The 17748-nt window shown below is 44.0% G+C and overlaps 1 pseudogene; it reads left to right on the top strand.

Moving 5' to 3' along the window:
- The first annotated feature begins 1941 nt into the window (after positions 1-1941).
- LOC141737592 (aldo-keto reductase family 1 member B1-like) lies at positions 1942-11609 on the top strand (annotated as a pseudogene).
- The last annotated feature ends 6139 nt before the right edge of the window (positions 11610-17748 follow it).

Here is a 17748-nt window from a genome sequence, read left to right on the forward strand (position 1 = left end):
GGTGGGGTTGAGGTGGCCAAAGCCAGCTCTGGCTCCAGCTGCTGGGGAAAAGACCAGGCTGTAGGATGGAGCAGTGAGAAGGTCCTGCAGCAGCGAGGAGGTCTGCGGTGTGAAGCCATGCGGAAAAGGCCAGGCTGTGGGCAGCTGGCGGCTGCTGCTGGTTGAGACAGGCGCGAGCAACTACATGAGCATATGAGAGGAGAACTACCGGACGTGAAAAGGTATAAAGTCCTGAAGGAAATCTGGTGCTGGAGGACAGGAGTTTGGTACCACTGGGGACCTGTTGTAGGAAGTAGCAGGGTGGACCCTTGGCCACCTGATAGATGCATGCTGGCCTGCAGGGGCTCTTTGGGTGTCTGCCCTGGGAGCGCCAGGCGTGTTCATGCTCAGCCTCTCAAGCTTTGTTGACTTTTATCTGGGTTAACTTCAAAACAACAGGTTTTTATGCTTTCAGGTTGAGTATATTCTGCACACCGGGTCTGCACGCAGTAAAAAGCGCCTGAACGAAGTGACCTGCCCCGGGTCGCTGGGCACTTGAGACCCTGCCTCTTGAAACCCTGGGGCTGGTTTTGCCAGTAACAGGCAAAGAAATGACAGGGAAGGAAGATTTCGTTAATGGCTGGATAAACAATAAATGCTTACCACCCATATCTTTAAAATGAGTTCTGGCAATATTTTGGGCAGGGCTCTGAGACCAGGCAGCGTGCCAGCTCCTCCTGGCAGGACACGGGAGCCTCCACGCTGGGGTCAAACCCTCTCTGCATAAAAACAAGAGGTTTTGGATTTTCCAGAATAGGCTGTTATGCCTACCGAGGCTTGTACAACTGTTCAGTTTTTGAAGAAGAAAATTTTTAGTGGTGAATGGCAAAAAATCTAATGCAGGACAGCATGCCAACAGAAAAAGCCATAAAGTAACACTAAGACAGCACCAAGGGACAAGACACTTGGCTTCTGAAAAGTGGGCAAGTACAGAAAATGACACAGTGGCTGCTTCAGAAAACACAAACATGCCATAGTGTGCCATTAGTGACCATCAGCCTTGCAGATTAAGCAGTTTTGATTTTGAGGAGTTACACTGAGCTAACAACATGGTGGATCTTGAAAGGACAAAGCTTTGTTTATTTCTTAGCTCCTCTCTCGAGTGGGGGAACTCTTCTTTAGAAGGACTGCGTTGTCCCTGTGTCCCGCAGCTTGGGAGCAAGAGCCACAGGCTGCAATGGGGGCAGCAGAGGGGATATGTATAATATGGGTGCCTGGTGCTGTGGGGATCACAGAATCAGGGAATACCAGGTTGGAAGAGATCTCGAGGATCATCTGGTCCAACCTTTCTTGGTAAAAACACAGTCTGGACAAGATGGCCCAGCACCCTGTCCTGCTGAATCTTAAAGGTGTCCAACGTTAGGGAATCTACCACTTCCCTGGGGAGGTTATTCCAATGGTGAAGATTTTCCTTTTGTGTCCAATGATGGATGGGATGAAGAAGTATTAGGAATTTTTTTAACAATGATCCCTCCTCTGGCCAGAACCAGGCCTGCTCCTGAGACAAACAGCTTTGTGAGTTCTTCTGGTGATGTGCTCAGGAGCAGACAGGTGAGATGAGAAATGGTTCTTGGGGTGTGTGCAGATTCCCCAAATACCACTTTTGTTGCAGAAAAGCAGAGACTGTGAGGTATACAAAAAGCTGTGACCTCGGTCAATGCAATATGTGTAACTGGCATGACAAGCTGACTCAACAAATTCATGTGAGGAGCCCACAATCAGTTTTTAAATTCTTCGAAGGGTGAGATGAAGGCAAAATCCCTGCCTTCTCTAGCTTATCATAGCACTTCTGCCCACGTTTTCCTTGTCCGCAGCCAGCAGGGAGGGGCAAAGCCTGTTGAAAAAGTTTTTGCAAGGGGCTGTAGCCTCTCCTTGCCTGCGGCGGCTGGGAGGGGACGACGCATGGCCACCTACCTGGAGCTGCCCACCAGCACGAGGATGCCCATGCTGGGTCTGGGGACCTGGCAGGTACCTGCTGGAGCTGGGGACCTCTCCTCATCCCCCTGCCTCTGGTCACGCAGGTGACACCAGGAAATCGCTGAGACTCGCAGTAGACGTTTTCAGCAATCTCCTCTTCGGGTCAGGAAAATGCAGCAAATCCTCTGTGCGACGTTTCTTGCCTTTTGAAATATTTCAGGTAATTCAGGTATTCACACCCATCCTTCAGGATGTTTTTTAAGTGAGCAGGTAGAGGGAGATTTTTCTTAGCTATGGAAAAAAATTACATACTACAAAAGCAAAAACTTCCGTCTATATCTAGCTTGTTTTTCTTTGGTTTTGGCACTAGGTATTAATATCCCAGCATGTCAAGTAGATGTCATCTTTGATGAGTGCATGTAGATACAGGAACTTAAGTGGCAATGAGTGGATTTGGAAATGGGGATTTACATTAACCCCTTAGAGACTGAGGATAACTTATTTGGATGGCAGCAGGTGAGTACACAGCACTTCGGAAGAAAATAGTTTGGGTAGTTCTTTACCTGCAGATGTTATCTAATGGAATTTTGATAAGAAAGAAGATTTAAGGATACAGTGAATTATAAATGTAAAAGGAGTCTGGAAATGAGCTGAAAATTTTAAGAAAGTGAGCTTCTTAAGAAAGGAAAAAAAAATAGTGGCTTGTCCCCTGGATTTGAGACTGGAAACTAAATATGTTAAATTGCAAGCTGCCAACTCTGAAACACTGTCCAGTCAGCATAAAAGTATCCTAAATTATTCTTGCTATATTTTGGGGTCAGCTGCTGCTAATCATCACATAACTTATGCACAAATGGGGCTGAGTTTGTTTAACCCTTTCAGTCTTGATTGGTCTGATGACAAAAGACCCTTAAGAAGCCTAAAGTAATTAAGTAGGCTTTAAAAAAACAAAGTGTGCCTTGCATGGGGCCTCTTAGGGCACTGGTGGATGAGCTCTCTGAAGGAACCTATTAAGATGCTAACAGGAATCTAAACAAAAGGAAAATGCTGGACATGTGATCCCTGGCACCACAAAAATGCCTCATGTTAATGCAATGAAAACATGGCCCAAACCCACTGCGATTACTTAATCAAAGCTATTCAGTCTCAAGGTTCCCACAGCAACTTCAGCTGAGACTTCCTGCGTTTCGGTGTGTAAATGGGCCCTCTCTTCTACCCAGTCACTCTGAACTCAGGAACTTCAAGTCCTGTTCAGTGAGCACCGTGTAAAATGAAGCAATGGATTATTTTTACTGAAAAACACCTTGCATTACAGAGTTTTGTGTAATCACAGGGTATAAGTGCAAGGTCCTGCACGTCGGTTGGGGCAATCCCAAGCAAAATACAGGCTGGGTGGAGAATGGCTTGAGAGCAGCCTTGAGGAGAAAGACTTGGGGGTGTTGGTGGATGAGAAGCTCAACACGAGCCAGCAACGTGCGCTCACAGCCCAGAAAGCCAACCGCATCCTGGGCTGCATGGAAAGAAGCATGGCCAGCAGGTCAAGGGAGGTGATTCTGCCCCGCTACTCCACTCTGGTGAGATCCCACCTGGAGTACTGCATCCAGCTCTGGGGCCCTCAGCACACAAAAGACATGGACCTGTTGGAGCAGGTCCAGAGGAGGGCCATGAAGATGGTGAGAGGGCTGGAGCACCTCTCCTACAAAGACAGGCTGAGAGAGTTGGGGTTGTTCTGCCTGGAGAAAAGAAGGCCCCAGGGAGACTTTATAGTGGCCTTCTGGTACTTGAAAGGGGGCCTACAGGAAAGCTGGGGAGGGACAATTTATCAGGGAGTGGAGTGATAGGACGAGGGGTAACAGTTTTAAACTGAAAGAGGAAAGATTTAGATTAGATATTAGGAAGAAATTCTTTACTGTGAGGGTGGTGAGGCACTGGAACAGGTTGCCCAGGGAAGTTGTGGATGCCCCATCCCTGGAAGTGTTCAAGGCCAGGCTGGATGGGGCTTTGAGCAGCCTGGTCCAGTGGGAGGTGTCCCTGCCCATGGCAGGGAGGTTGGAACTAGATGATCCTTAAGGTCCCTTCCAACCCAAACCATTCTGTGATTCTATATTGTCACTTACGCTCTCCACCACCGACTCCTCCATTCAAAAGCGATGCCGATTGCTCCTGCACAGCAGCTTTCCCATGGTGCAGCAGCACCCAGAGATAAGGCACTCTATAATTCCCGGCATTTGGCCGGTGTTGCCACTAGCCTGCTTTCCCATGCTGCCCTAGGAGCTGCAACGTCCATTTGTAGGAAGGGGTGGGAATGGGAAAGGGGCTGCAAAAAGAAAAACTTGTAAAACTTTAAACTGGCTATTTGGTGGTGTATAGCCTTGTGGAAAAGAAACGGTGCAGTTTCTATGGTTTTTGTTTAATTTAGGAGAACCAACCAAGCACCCTTTGGTTGAAAATACTTGGAGAAGTGAAATCATTAGAAAGACAAGACGATGGGTAGGGATGTAATGAAGTTAAATGTAGGAGGTGGTCACGGTTTTGAATCATGTTTCTGTTTGAAGTGCCGTTTTCCAGAATCGGTATCCAGTCATCAAACAGCCCTTCAGTGTCTCCAAGCCAAGACGAATGTGCAGCGATTTACTTTCCTGTTAGATACCAGGTTGTGAATTTTACCCAGGAGGTGGCACTGTCTGTAGTGTTTTGCTGTCCTCTGCCTCCCTGCTCCTGTGTCAATAGAAGCTGGCTTGTTTGTGTGCAGGGCCAGCAAGCTTTCCAGAGGCGATTCATTTCCTCAGGTCGCCAGTACCTCACACTAAAATTGCTTTTAATTTCTGGGCAAATTAGAAATTATTTCGAGATAGCCTGGGTGTCTGAAGGCAAATGTTCCAACCTTAGAAAAGGGCATATCAGCTCAGGCAACTCATCAGTGATTCCCATGGCCATTTTATTCCAAAAAACTAATGAAAGCAAGATCCAAACTGGAACACCTCATTATTCAGGGGCTTAAAGTCTCCAGATTTGGGGAACAGCGAACTTCTTTTTCTGCTGTTTACTGAATTACTGACTTTTATTCTTGTTTTAGTCTATCCAAGGAACAGCGAGGGTGCAGTGAAGTTTGCCATCGATGTTGGGTACTGCCACTTTGATTGCACCTACCTGTACCAGAACGAGCGTGAGATCAAGAATGCAACTGAGGAGGGGGGTGTGAAGTAAGAAGACCTCTATTGTCAGTAAGGTATGTCCTTGGATAACTTGTCTCACATGAGGCCAGCTTTTAGGAGGAGAAACAAGGTCCCAACCTGCAAAGTGCCAGGGAACGAAGCTGGTCTGGGAATTCACTCCTCTCTGTCAGGGCAAAGTGGTTTGCGGATGGAGGGAAGGAAGAGGTCAACTCTTGGAAAAAAATAAAAAAAAAAAGGCTTGATTTAAGAGGGATTTTTTTTGTAGTCCATATCCATTGTCAGCCACGGAGACAGGAACTGAGGCCGTGCTCTAAGTTGCCTCTGAGATAGGAAGTGGGGCTATTGTATTCGCGGTCGCTCCCGCTGTGCTGCCGCCCTCAGCCTGTTAACTCCTGTGTGTTATGTTTTGTTTTGTTTTTTCCCCCAACAACAATGGAAGGAAAAATAAAGTAACCTCTATCTGCTGGGAGCTGGCGGGTCGATTTTCACCAGCTTTGCTTTTTTTTTTTCCATTTTGATTAATTGTTGTATGAGTCGTTGGGATTTTAGTGTAGCTCATTCTCATTTTACTTAACTGACAGCACCGCAAATAAAATAAGGTGCTCAAAAATCATGTTTCCTCAAGACGAGAAGGTGTGCCATATCGCATGATGTGTCTGTGTCTGTGTTTCCCTGCCAGGGATGCTCTGCCGTCAGGAGGCCAGGAGAGCAGCTCCCAGGCTTTGCGTGACCCCCGCAGCTGTGGTCCACCTTCCACGAGAGACGCCTGGTGAAGGAGGCATGCCAGAAAACACTTGCTGCCCTCCAGCTGGATGATTTGGATCTCTGCCTGATGCGCTGGCCCATGGGATTCAAGGTGTTGAGACTTTTAACTCCTGGAAGCCATCTGCCAGAGCTCTGCCGCTTTGTTCCTTTGGGACCAGACATGCCCTTATTCCTCTCTAATGAGGAGTGTTGTTAGACCTCATTAGGACATAATGACAAACCTTCACGCAGAGTGCCCAGGAGGAAAAGCAAGGTCATGGCTGCTTAAGCTGGGTCTTGTAGTGCAAAAAATCGCCCTATTTTACCCTGCACAGCATTCCCACGTTATGGATCAAATTGCCATTCGGATCACATTCCACTTAAAGCCTGGGATTTGGCAATCATTTGCTTATCCAGGATCAAACAGTTGTGAATTACTTAGTTCCTATTTTTCGCTTCTCTCTCTACCCCCAGGTTAAATAAATCCCCATTTCCCCATCGTGTCACATCCCTGGCCTTCCCCCAGCCTGACCGAGGCACACAGAAGTGTCTGCCCTTCCTCTGCCTGCAGGACAGACTCTCAAGAGACAGATTTTCTTGAAGATTACTTTGTTCATGCTTATTACTGGTTTTGGCCACCTCTCTCCCCAACACAAACACAAGCCAGGATACCCAGTGTGTCTCCAGCTCCAATTGCTTGTAGAATTTCTAAGAGATTTCTTTAACTACTTACGATTCAGCCTGCCTTAAACTTGTTTTTCTATTTTGATGATAGGCAGGAGAGGAGCTATTTCCTGCAGATGGAAATGGCATGGTCATTCCCAGCGGTACAGATTTTGTGGATACGTGGGAGGTAAGTTCATTGATAGGCAAAAAAATTCTTGCTGGTTTGAAATAATAGCCTGAGAACTTCAGGGTTTCCACTTGGAGAATCGCTCTGGGAGAATTTCCGAAGTGAAGCATTCCAGATTCTGAGTTCTCTGTGCCCTTGCGCCCCTTCTTGTGTTACTTTGCCAAAATGGAGGTATTTTTATATCTGCTGCTTACTGAACTGTCTGGGTGGGCATGGCAAGAAGAAATCTTTGCCTGTGTGTGTACCCTGCAGTGGGCTACAAATGCTGTCGCTTCAGTCCCCACTCCACACTCGGCGGCTTTAGCCTGTAGCCGTGTGTTCATCCCTAGTTGCACCTAAGCCTGTCCAGACCACGAGAAAGCCAACATGCCCGTGCCAATGTACCCAGAGCATCCAAATTTTCCCTGCCCTCTAGAAAGCACTGGAACTTGCCCGAAGTTCTTCGCTAAAAGCTGTGCGTGCAATGCAAAGAGGGATGAGCACGGGCTGCCGGGGGGACAGGACTTGGTCACAAGGTCAAGTTTCTGCTTGACTGATGGTTTGGGCTTCCTTTCCCCTTCACCCCGCACCCTGTGCTCAGCACGGCCGGGTTGAAAGAAGACAGGAGGCTCACCGGAGACGGAAGAGGTCACTGATGCTTTTTCCCTTCTGTCAGATGAAGAATAAAGCACATTTTTGTCGCTCATTTGAAGGAAAAAAGCGGACATTTCAGGCCGCTGCTTATGATAGCAACTTTAAATAAAAGTGATTTCTCCTTTGGAAGAGGTGTGTCTTCTGCTCTAGAGGCTGGTAGTAGATTAATTTCTCCTGTTTCTTTTCTGCAGGAGGTGCCAATCTAATTAGGGCCGTCTGACTGTTTTCTTGTTTACCAGTGTCGAGGAAAATGGCGGGGGAAACACAGCACTGCTGACGCTGTACTGACACTGCTAAATGGTACATCTCCCTTGGGAAATTAATCAGCGTTGATGATCGGGTAACCTGCTCTACCTCTCCCAGAAGAGCTCCTTGTTGAGCCGCTCTGTTACAAATGACAAGCTTTTCATTACGGTATAATTATTTTGTTAGCTGAGGAATTATCCTAAAACACCCTCTTTTACTTATGAGCAGAAGGTCTACCTGGGGATAATATTTCAAAATAGTTGTATTCTACTGAAATAATAATAGTGTAGTAATTGTTAATCCTGAATAATGCTGTTATTTATTTTTAAGATGATGCATCATGTGAGAGCCTGTGTCTTTGACCAGGGTCCCACCGTTTAATGGACTGTACTAATGCCACGTCAGAAGAAGGTCCCAGCCATGATGATTTTTACCACTGAAGTCTTCATGCAGGCATTTTTTCCATATGAAAACAAAAACGTCTTAATTCAATAGCAAGCCTGACTCCGTAGCGTCTCTAGGCTATGGAAGAGCTGGTGGATGCAGAAATGGTGAAGGCCATTGGAGTCTCCAACTTGAAGCACAAGCAGATAGACAGGCTACTGAGCAAACCAGGCTTAAGACACAAACCTGCAAATAATCAGGTAAATTGTTCTCAAACTCATCAGTACTGACACATCACATCTATCTGGGGTGCTGCACTTGATGGAACGTCCCTGGCAGTGAAATAGCTTTTATGTCAAGGCTGTACTTTTGATACCTGTGTGAGAATAGATCTGTTTGGCTAAATCATAAAGTAATGAAGGATGCAGAATGTTCTGTCCCCTTCCTTGCGCAGGAAGCTGCAGTCACACAAGCCCGCGGCGCTCCTGGGTTGAAAGTACAACCTCCACCTTTCTTCTGAGTGCAGCACCGAGCTCGTGCAGGCTGAGAGCTGAGCTCTGCAATGGAGAATGCGGCTGGGATCACCCTTTTCCTTTCCAACAGCCCCCAAGGAAAAAGAGGCTGCATGAATAGATAGGACCAAAGCCAGGCTGCGCTGCTGGGGTGAATAGGTAGGACTGGATGACAGGAGAGTTGGGTGCTTCAGCTGGATGCGCACAACTGGACCTTGGAGCCCATTGATATGGGTCACGAAAAATAATGCAAGCAGCTGGAAAGAGAAAGATTAGGCCTTGTCGGAGGCAGGGTTGGGAAGAAGGGGAAACAATCTGAAACACTGGCTGACTCCTTAAAAACACCACAGACGGAAAAAGAGCCACCTTTTCAAAGCTGATGTGGGGCTTGGTAGGTCACCATAGTGATGCTAAACTTTGAAGTACCTTCTGCTTCTGAAGGAACCTAGTATTTTTTTCGTAGATGGAGAGCCACCCCTACCTTCCTCAGCAAGAGCTGACTAAGTTTTGCCTGTCCAAAGGGATCTCTGTCACTGCATTGTGTCCCCTTGGACCGCCCAACTGGCCCTGGTAAGAATGCTTTGTGAGACTTCTTTCTTAGACGTAGATTGGAGTCAATTCAGTAAACCAGTCTTAGGATGTGGATAAACCCTCACAGAGTAAACCTGATGTAATTAGAAAAATATTTACTAAGTCGTTAGAAAGAACACACACAGAGAAACCTCTCTCACACGTATTGTGATATTCAGTCCACTAATTCATACCTGTGCCGTTACTGGAGTTTCATACTTAGGAGAAAAAGGATCAATTGGTTGGTGAAAGTAGCGAAGATCATTCTTAACTGAGCTTGCATGAGCTTATTAAACATGTAAGAGAACTTCTGAACTAAAAAAAAACAACCCCAAACCAAAGCAGAACAAGCTTATGAAATGAGCAACTTTGCAGTCCTGCTGAGACAAATGGATTAGGTTTTTAAATGGATGACTTGAAGAAATTTTGCTTTTACTCCAGTCTTTGTGGCTTTCTCTGACCTGGGACAGGGCATTTACCAGAGCAGCTGAGCTTGTGAAGGACGTGACAGCTGCTCATTCTTAAGATGAAATTTTCAGGATCTGGACCAAAGAAATTCCTGGCCTGATCCCAGGCTGGACTGAAATGTGTTACAGTGACCTGTTATACTAGAAACTCCAGGCCTCTTCTCATGTGCCAACCTGCTGTAAAAGGTAAAGAATGAAGGTGGGGACTGGACCAATGAGAAAATGGTGAATTAAAGTGTGCAAGACGATGCTTTCTTATCATTTAAATAATATTCTTACACTACAGCGCTTGAGGGAGAAGACAATGTGCCGTTCAACTGCTGACATCTGCTTTTTATTTTCACAGGTCCAAGCCTGAGGATATTTCCCTTTTTGATGATCCCCAAATAAAGGAAATTGCACTCAAGTACAACAAAACCCCAGCTCAGGTCAATACTGGTCATGGAATTTTCCCTGGTGACATGTATTTTTCCCACTTCTACTAAAGTAACTATTTACAGAGGTATTACGGAAAGCTGAGTTATAGCTGTGTGTCATACGCATTGTAATGCTTTAAAAAAATATTATCTCTAACACTAGTTTTGATGATGGGCAGAAGATTACCAATGGCTTTGGGCTTTAATTGGCACGCTGGTCACTTCTACACACAGCATCACTGGCCAATCCTGAACTCTTGTTCAATGCACTCCCATGCTGTCATCTCAACTTCACAGACAGATAATGATTAAATGAGCTCGTGTAATAATCAGGAAGGGTTTACTATAGTGCTTTTCCTATGTGAGCCATCTCTGATACTCAGTAGAGCTGTTCTGTGTAGGCATGTATGGTTTTTGACCATCAGAAGACGGGCAGAACTTCTCAGCTGTAATTCCCTATCTGTTCCTCCAGGTGCTTATCCGGCTCCAGATTCGAAGAAATGTAAGCGTAATTCCCAAATCTGTCACTCCACGCCATAATCGAGGAAAATTTTAAGGTAAGAGGGTACCTTACAAAATTAACAGTGGTGTTAAACTTTACATAGAAAAATACACTCTGCCAGTGGAACAGAGTACCCCCTACATACTTGGAACTGCCAAAACCTTTTGTCTGTCAGATACCATGTAGGTTACTTCTTTATGAACACAGAAAGTTACTTTAAAAGCAAGGAGCCAAGCCTCCTTCATTAGAACGCATCAAGTAAAAGAGATTAACTTTTCTGCCTTGTGACATAAATACGATGCAATTACACCCCACCAGCACCACAACTTTATGAAATTTATTCATTGTTCACCGTATATGGGCTTCTATTGCACACTTCCTAGTGCTTCAACAAATACAATGCTTTTCTACTTCTGTTTTTGGTATTCTGTCTGCAATGGAAACAACCCAGCTGTTTGGGACCTTTATTCAGGTGTTTGACTTTGAATTGGCTAAAGAGGAGATGGAAACCTTCCTTGCTTTCAAGAAGGGGTATCACCATTAAGTGAGCAAGTACCTCTGCCTCCTCCTCCATGTCTTAGCAAGATTGGATCGTCATTGGATATCCTCTTAACAGACAGCATTTGACAGCCCCACTTCAAGGTAAGGAGAGGGAACCTTAGCCAAGATCTGGTCACATCGGTTTCTGCTGGAATCCAGCACTAAGATTTATTAGCGTGCTGTCCGTCTTGTACAGGTTGGTAGCACTGGAATTTTTGCAGGTACGTTGCGTGTTAAGGTATCTTGTAACGGATGCATACCAAACTGCTGTCTGAAAATCAAAATGGATTTGAAACTCTAAAATAAATAGGCGGCAATTTTTTTTTCTGTTTTCTTTGGCTGCTTTGTATAAGAGACAGTCAGTGTAAATAAACTCCATTTTAAGAATGAGAGTTGTAAGTTTTTTTGGAGTGAAAAGCTGTGCCTATGTATTTATGCCAACGTTATTAAGGCAGTATCTAGATAATAGAATGGTTAGATACAGACCTACCCAGATCTGCAATTTATTCTCTTTTCCCAGGTTATTCACTTATCTAATAGCATACTGCAGACTTCGGAGATCACAAGAGAGTGGTTTAATATCGCAGGGAAGTGTGGTGATTTCAGCTAAGCAGAAGATAAGTTATCTTTTGAGAACAAGGTCACTGGTATATGTGAAGGTTACACAGCATTGATTTCCACAGCCCTGTGTAAACTAAGCGGACTCGTGATAGTATTTTTACTGTAGTTCACAGTTTTAGTTCTGCAGAGCTTTTGTGAAGGGAAAAAAGCTTTTTCTTCTTAGCCTTAAGACTATATCGTTACAGCGTTTTAATCATACTCTCTTTTTCTAGATGCAAAAATCACAAGGACTACCCTTTTTTGGAAGGCTAACATAGGCATCATCTTCAGATCCTCCAGGGATCGGGACCAGGTGTTACTGTTTCAAGCAATTTGTAATTCTTCATGGGTATTGAATCACAATATAAGTGGAATATGTATTACAGGAGGGGAGAAGGTAGATCACAGGCATTCTAAAGAATAATATCTTTGAGCATGCACACATTTGCTTCCCTTATCAGCCACAGTTGTATCAGTCCTTTATCTGTATCTTTGCTCTGCTCTTATTGTAGCAAAATATATATTCTCTTATTCAGTTATGATAGCTAAAGAAGTTTAATAAACCTGAATCTTCGGGATTTGTGAAGAGCAGTCTTTGTCATAAAGTCTGACAAATTTTAGAGAAATTTAGATTCTCCTAGTGGTTGTGTTTTTCAAGAAAAGGTCAAAATACATGCTATCTTTTAGCAGTTAATATAAGACAACATTTTCTATTTAACATCAGAAGATCTTTATGAGATAAGACAATATGCTGCTTGAGATTCCTAGTTCAGGAAGTTCAGCCTAACAGACTTTAGTGGACACTGCTGAATATGTTTCAGGAATCATTTTCTTAATGAGGTTTCCTATTTATAAACTGCTAAAACCCAATAAACTGGTAGGAGATTTGTATGTTTGGTTATCATATCTACAAGAATATATAAATACTGCCTTTATCAGTAGAATGGCTGTGAATCTCTCCCAGCAAATCCAAAGTCTGATAAAGGAGACACAGAGGAATTATTTTGTTTGGCAACTGTCTTATTTAACAAGCAGAAAAGTTGGGCAGCTTCATAAAAGCCAACAGTAGATTTTTCGCTCTCTCATACTGCTCCCTAGATACTGTCTGTTCGTGTTTTGACTCAGAGGATGTCACTGAATGTTGTTTTCACTGGTAAAAAACTCAGCATTACTGCAGCCCATGCACCTGCTGGAGTTTTAATGAGGTGTCTGTTAATCAAGACTTCTTGCTCTTGAACCTGTAACACGTGACTCAAACCTCCTTGTAATTGCTTTAGGCTCTTCCAGCCCAGCAGAAGAACAATGTAGATCAGCACTGCCTGCAGAGAGGAAGGACGATTGTGTAATTAAGGTTCAGGGCTAGGATACACACTTCATGGATATCCTTTTCCAACTGATTTTCTTTGTAGTTGAGGTTTTTAAGTCTATAAAGGAAATGATGACATACCTTTGAGCTGCTTTAGACTTTTGCAAGATGTTTGAATAGCAGGTGCCCTAGAAATGGCAAAGCAATTCCATCAAATTGGATTTCCTACAGCAACTCTAAAGAAAAGAGGTCCGAGAAACGTATCAGCAGTTGACACCAAGCAGTTATAGTGCAGGGGCATGGACAGGAAGGTGCTTGTAACAGGTACTCTCTTTTTTCCCCTCCCTCTGAACATGCTAAATTGAGGTGGTCAGCTAGAGGACATCATCATAGCTGCTGTTAGAAAAAGAGGCATTTGGACTGTGGTCAGGTTGACAGTCTACAGCAACAGGAGCAATACCCACTAAAGGCTGTGGCGTACAGCCCATCCTGAAGTATTCTCTACTTCATAGGAGTTTTCTAACAACATTCCAGTTTAATCACAGCTATCAGAGTTGAAGTTATTTACAGGATGTTTATAGACTGTGGTAGGCAGGAAGTTGGACTAGATGATCACAGTAGCCATATAATAGTAAAAAATTCAAAACAAGCTAGAAGCCAGAGATTGTGCATTTGTTTTAGAGATAATAGATCTTTTTCAGCTGCTGAGACTTTAGCAAAGGTAAAAGGAGAAAGATTTGGGTGATGTCAGTTACTGGGAAATAAAGTACCTTCTATTTTGCAGCAGAGCTGCAGCCATGTGTCTTAGAAGACTATCTTTCTCACAGAGCGCTGCTGTCTCACAGCAATCACAGCAGCCTACTGTGGCAGTAAGGCTGCTGCTATAAGCTGCTCAAGAAGCATGCATCCTAGCTTCACCACTTCGCCTACCCCAACATGGATGCCCTAATTGCATCTGCTAGCTGTAGAGAGGAAGCTACGAAGCATGATCTCCCTTGTACTCGGTTTTGAGGATTACCAAAGTCTTCCAGCCTCTTCTGCGTTAACCAACTTGTTAAGGAAATAAAAATTGCCATGAGAGGCTAGGGTAGAGACTTGGGCTTGGTTTACTGCTATTGTAAGTTCAGTTGACTAAAGAAAAGCAAGCGTTTAGTTGGTCAGATCACTGCAGCAGGAGAGGGGAAGGGACAAGCTACAACTGTCTAAGGAGTCTGATTCCTTCTCTCCGTGCCGGGACCTGCAGCAGAGGTTTTGCCACACACTGAAACTTTCTAGTCTCCATCTTCAGATTCACCTGAACCCTGTGTTAATAAACAGGTGTATAGTGATGGCCATTTAACCTGCTCCCTTTTCTGTGGTTGTAACTAATTCAACTGCATGCTGCTATCTAGGTAGCCTCAAGCTACATGCAGCGACTTTCCAGTGTCCCACAGAGCATTTGTTAGTGACTAATCCCCAGGCTGGATCAATGCCTAACACAAGGAGCAGATGTGCAAGAGGCCACAGGTCTAGCACTTCATAGACCTGAAAATGCCAAGGCCATCTCTTAAAGCCAGGCAAGAACATGCCACGCTACAAACAAAATGCTTCAGGAAAAGAACATGAGTATTCTCCCAGTGCCAGATGCAACATAGACAAGCTCAAGTCACCATAACCAGCCCTAAGGAGTGGAAGGAGTCTTGAAGGACTAGCAGCTTCCATTCCTGTGTGCCTACTTCCTCAGCAGCATAATCATCAGCTTCCTGTTGGAACTGCAGCAAGAGGTTTATATTACCCCTGAATAATTTTCAGCTTCCATCAGCTATGTAACAGTGCTCTTAAACCAAACCTGCAGATACATCTTTCCTAGTCAGCAGTGAGATTATCTGTGCCACTGGACTAAACCCAGTAAACGGAAAACACCTTAGCTTAGCATTTTGCCTTTGTATCACAACATGTTGTCCCATGACTTGAGCTTTTATTGTGCAGTTCATCCATTCTGTTATAGTCAAACCTTCATTAAAAGTTCCAAAGGGGCCGGGGGCGGGGGGGGAGTAATATCCTGTTTTCCCTCTAAAATATGGACAGCAGAGGTAATGAACAATAGGTAAAACTCAAAACTTTGCTGATCATTGCTCTGGTTTTCCATCTATTATAATTCCAAGCTCTCTCATATTGAGCTCAGTATCGCCCAAAAGCAAACAGAATGAGAAACAAATGAAACAATAAGATAGAGACCCATTCCACAAGCTTCTTGCATTCAATTCTACACAAAGAGCTCTGGTCCTTGCCTTCCTCTAGATATTAAAATTATAGAAGACTGACTAGGATAATCAATGGCCTAGGAATAATTTATACAGACAGCAATTAAGTAGACTAAGACTTTCCTTGACCTGACACCAGTGCAGGGAACTATGCCAGAAGTTTACCAAATCTGGAGCAGCTTGGAAAAAGTGACTGGAAATAGACCGGTTGCTATCTCCTCCACTGTAAAAACCAGCAGCATCAAGTGAATCTAGCAGCAGACAAGCCCAAAACAAATAAGAGAAAGTAATTCCTTCCAAGATGTGTGGCTGTGAAAGATCATTCCCTTGGCATGTAACAGACTCACAAGGTGACTGAACAAGAAAGAGCTAACCGATGGCTGTTAAACACAGAAGATCTTAAACTGCTGTCAGAATATTTAAAGAACACACCACAGCAATGCACAACTTACTCATCTTCAACAACTTATTTTGGCCACAGTTGGGAGGCAGGATGCTGCAATAGGTAGATATTTAGTCTGATTCAGTTCAGCTGTTCTTAGGAGCAGCCAGCAGCTGGCTTGTAGTCAGGCTTATTTCAGTTCAGAAAAGCTAGATTGTATATTCAACTTGATTTTTTTTTTTTCTTAAGAATTTGGAAAAAAGATGTAGTTTCACAGACGTTTGTACTAGTGGTCCTGTACCACGCACTTTACCAAATTAAAATGCAAGAACAACATGGCCTATGAAAGAGTTTCAAGAGTTGCCTCTCAGCTTAAATGAGCAAGGTCCTGCCAGAATAAGGCAGGACTCTGTACTTTTTAAGTGACCAAGGACAAGGCAGAGGGAGGGATGACAAACAGTTACTGACGGAGTTTATAGCTGCCAGACTAGGGGATTATTAAGTGATTAAAGAGATACAATCATTTGTCCCGAGTCAACTTTTCTGTGCCCCATTTAAGCAAAAGACTCCAGATTTCTAGTTATACCTTCAATATAATGAACACAGATTAAAAATTCAAGGACAGTATTTGCTTTTCCTCTTTTGAATAATTAGTTTTCTGTGTCCCAGATTTCACAACTCTGCACAAATGTTACACTTGTGTCAGTCTTGTGAGCTCAACAAGAGCAGCGATCCGGCCTCGCTTCCTCAGAGAGAAACAAAAACTGAGTTACAGAGCATCATGTAAAAAGCTACTCTAACCAGGCAGGCTTGTGTATTTATATTCCAATATCAGAAGTCAAGGCATTTTCTCCCAAAGGAACATCAAGCGCAACCTGAAATATACTGTGCCTGTAAGATTATTTGCGGTGTCCTACCTCCAACCAGTGAGATGCCAATCCCATCTGCTGCTTGTATTCTCAAAAAAGGTCTCCTGCCTTTCCCACTGAGATAACTGCCCGTTTTCTCTACCTGTTTTCCCTGATAAATCACATCGCCATCATTCTTTGCTACTATGGAAATGGATTGTTCTGTCACAGCCATTTTCTTTAACATAAAAAAAGGCCTGCTACTCTGGTATCATTTGAAGCACAGCTGGAAGTGAAACAAGTTTTGAGTGCAAGTACTGATTCTACCAGTCCTGAGAACATGATTTTTCTGTCTCCTGCTCTTCATCTTTCCTGTAGGGTGGATTCAACTCCTCTTCCTAGGATGTGCCACAGTATCACACCAGCTTTACTGCTGCAGCAGGGTTCTGAGAAAGCCCAGTTAAGAGAGGCCAACAAAGGTGGAGTTGAACTACAAGTTCTTAAATCAAAACACAAAACAAAAAACAACCACTTTTAATTGGAAGAGCTACAAGATTGTATTTGTCCTTAAAAATTTCTTTGATCAGAAACCCAGAGATCTGTCAAATCACGCTACAAAAACAAGTGCTGTGAACAGTTACAGCAGGAAGAGCTCAGTTAGCAGGAATGCTAGGCTCCGGATATCTAATTCTTTGATCTTTCCACTTTACCTTTTAGGAGATGAAAGGAATTGTAGGCAGTGTGGCACAAGTATGGGGGTACAAAAGCCATTTATTTTACTCTAACAGTCTCCAGATCAACCTAGATTAAATGAAAACTTGACTGAAGTCTAGAAGACCCACTCTTCCTCTATCTCAGCCTTATTTAATTATATCTAGCTTTGAAGCAATCCAAAATCATTATAGGTGCCAGAGTTTTCTATCACTCCCTTCCCACTTCTCATCCTTTCTGAGAACAGCCTGCTTTCTGTTCAACCTTATGCATCATTGTCCCCTCAGTCAGATGTTTGTTTTTTCCTCTATTCTCTCTCGTATTTCACCACGCATCCAAGCCCTCTGCCAGTTAAGTGCTGCACCGTGTCCCAGAACGACCCTTTCCAAATTCTTTCCAGCTAAGTCATCCAGCAAAATACAGAGAGAGCCTGTTACAATACCACTCCACCCTGAGCGCTAGCTACTCTTCCTTCTGCTGCCGAGCAGTCTGTCTGAAAGTCTTCTCCAGTAAAATTCCTACTCTGCGAATGGAAAATTTCAGGCACAAACTTTCATAAAGTTACAGTGAAATGAAAACAGGGGAAAATAACAGAACCTGATGTACTATTTTGGGAACCCTGACCCTCAACGTAACATTTTGCCAGAACACACTTGTCA

This window comes from Larus michahellis, chromosome 1 (genome assembly GCF_964199755.1).
Source record: "Larus michahellis chromosome 1, bLarMic1.1, whole genome shotgun sequence".
In the NCBI taxonomy this organism is placed as follows: Eukaryota; Metazoa; Chordata; class Aves; order Charadriiformes; family Laridae; genus Larus; species Larus michahellis.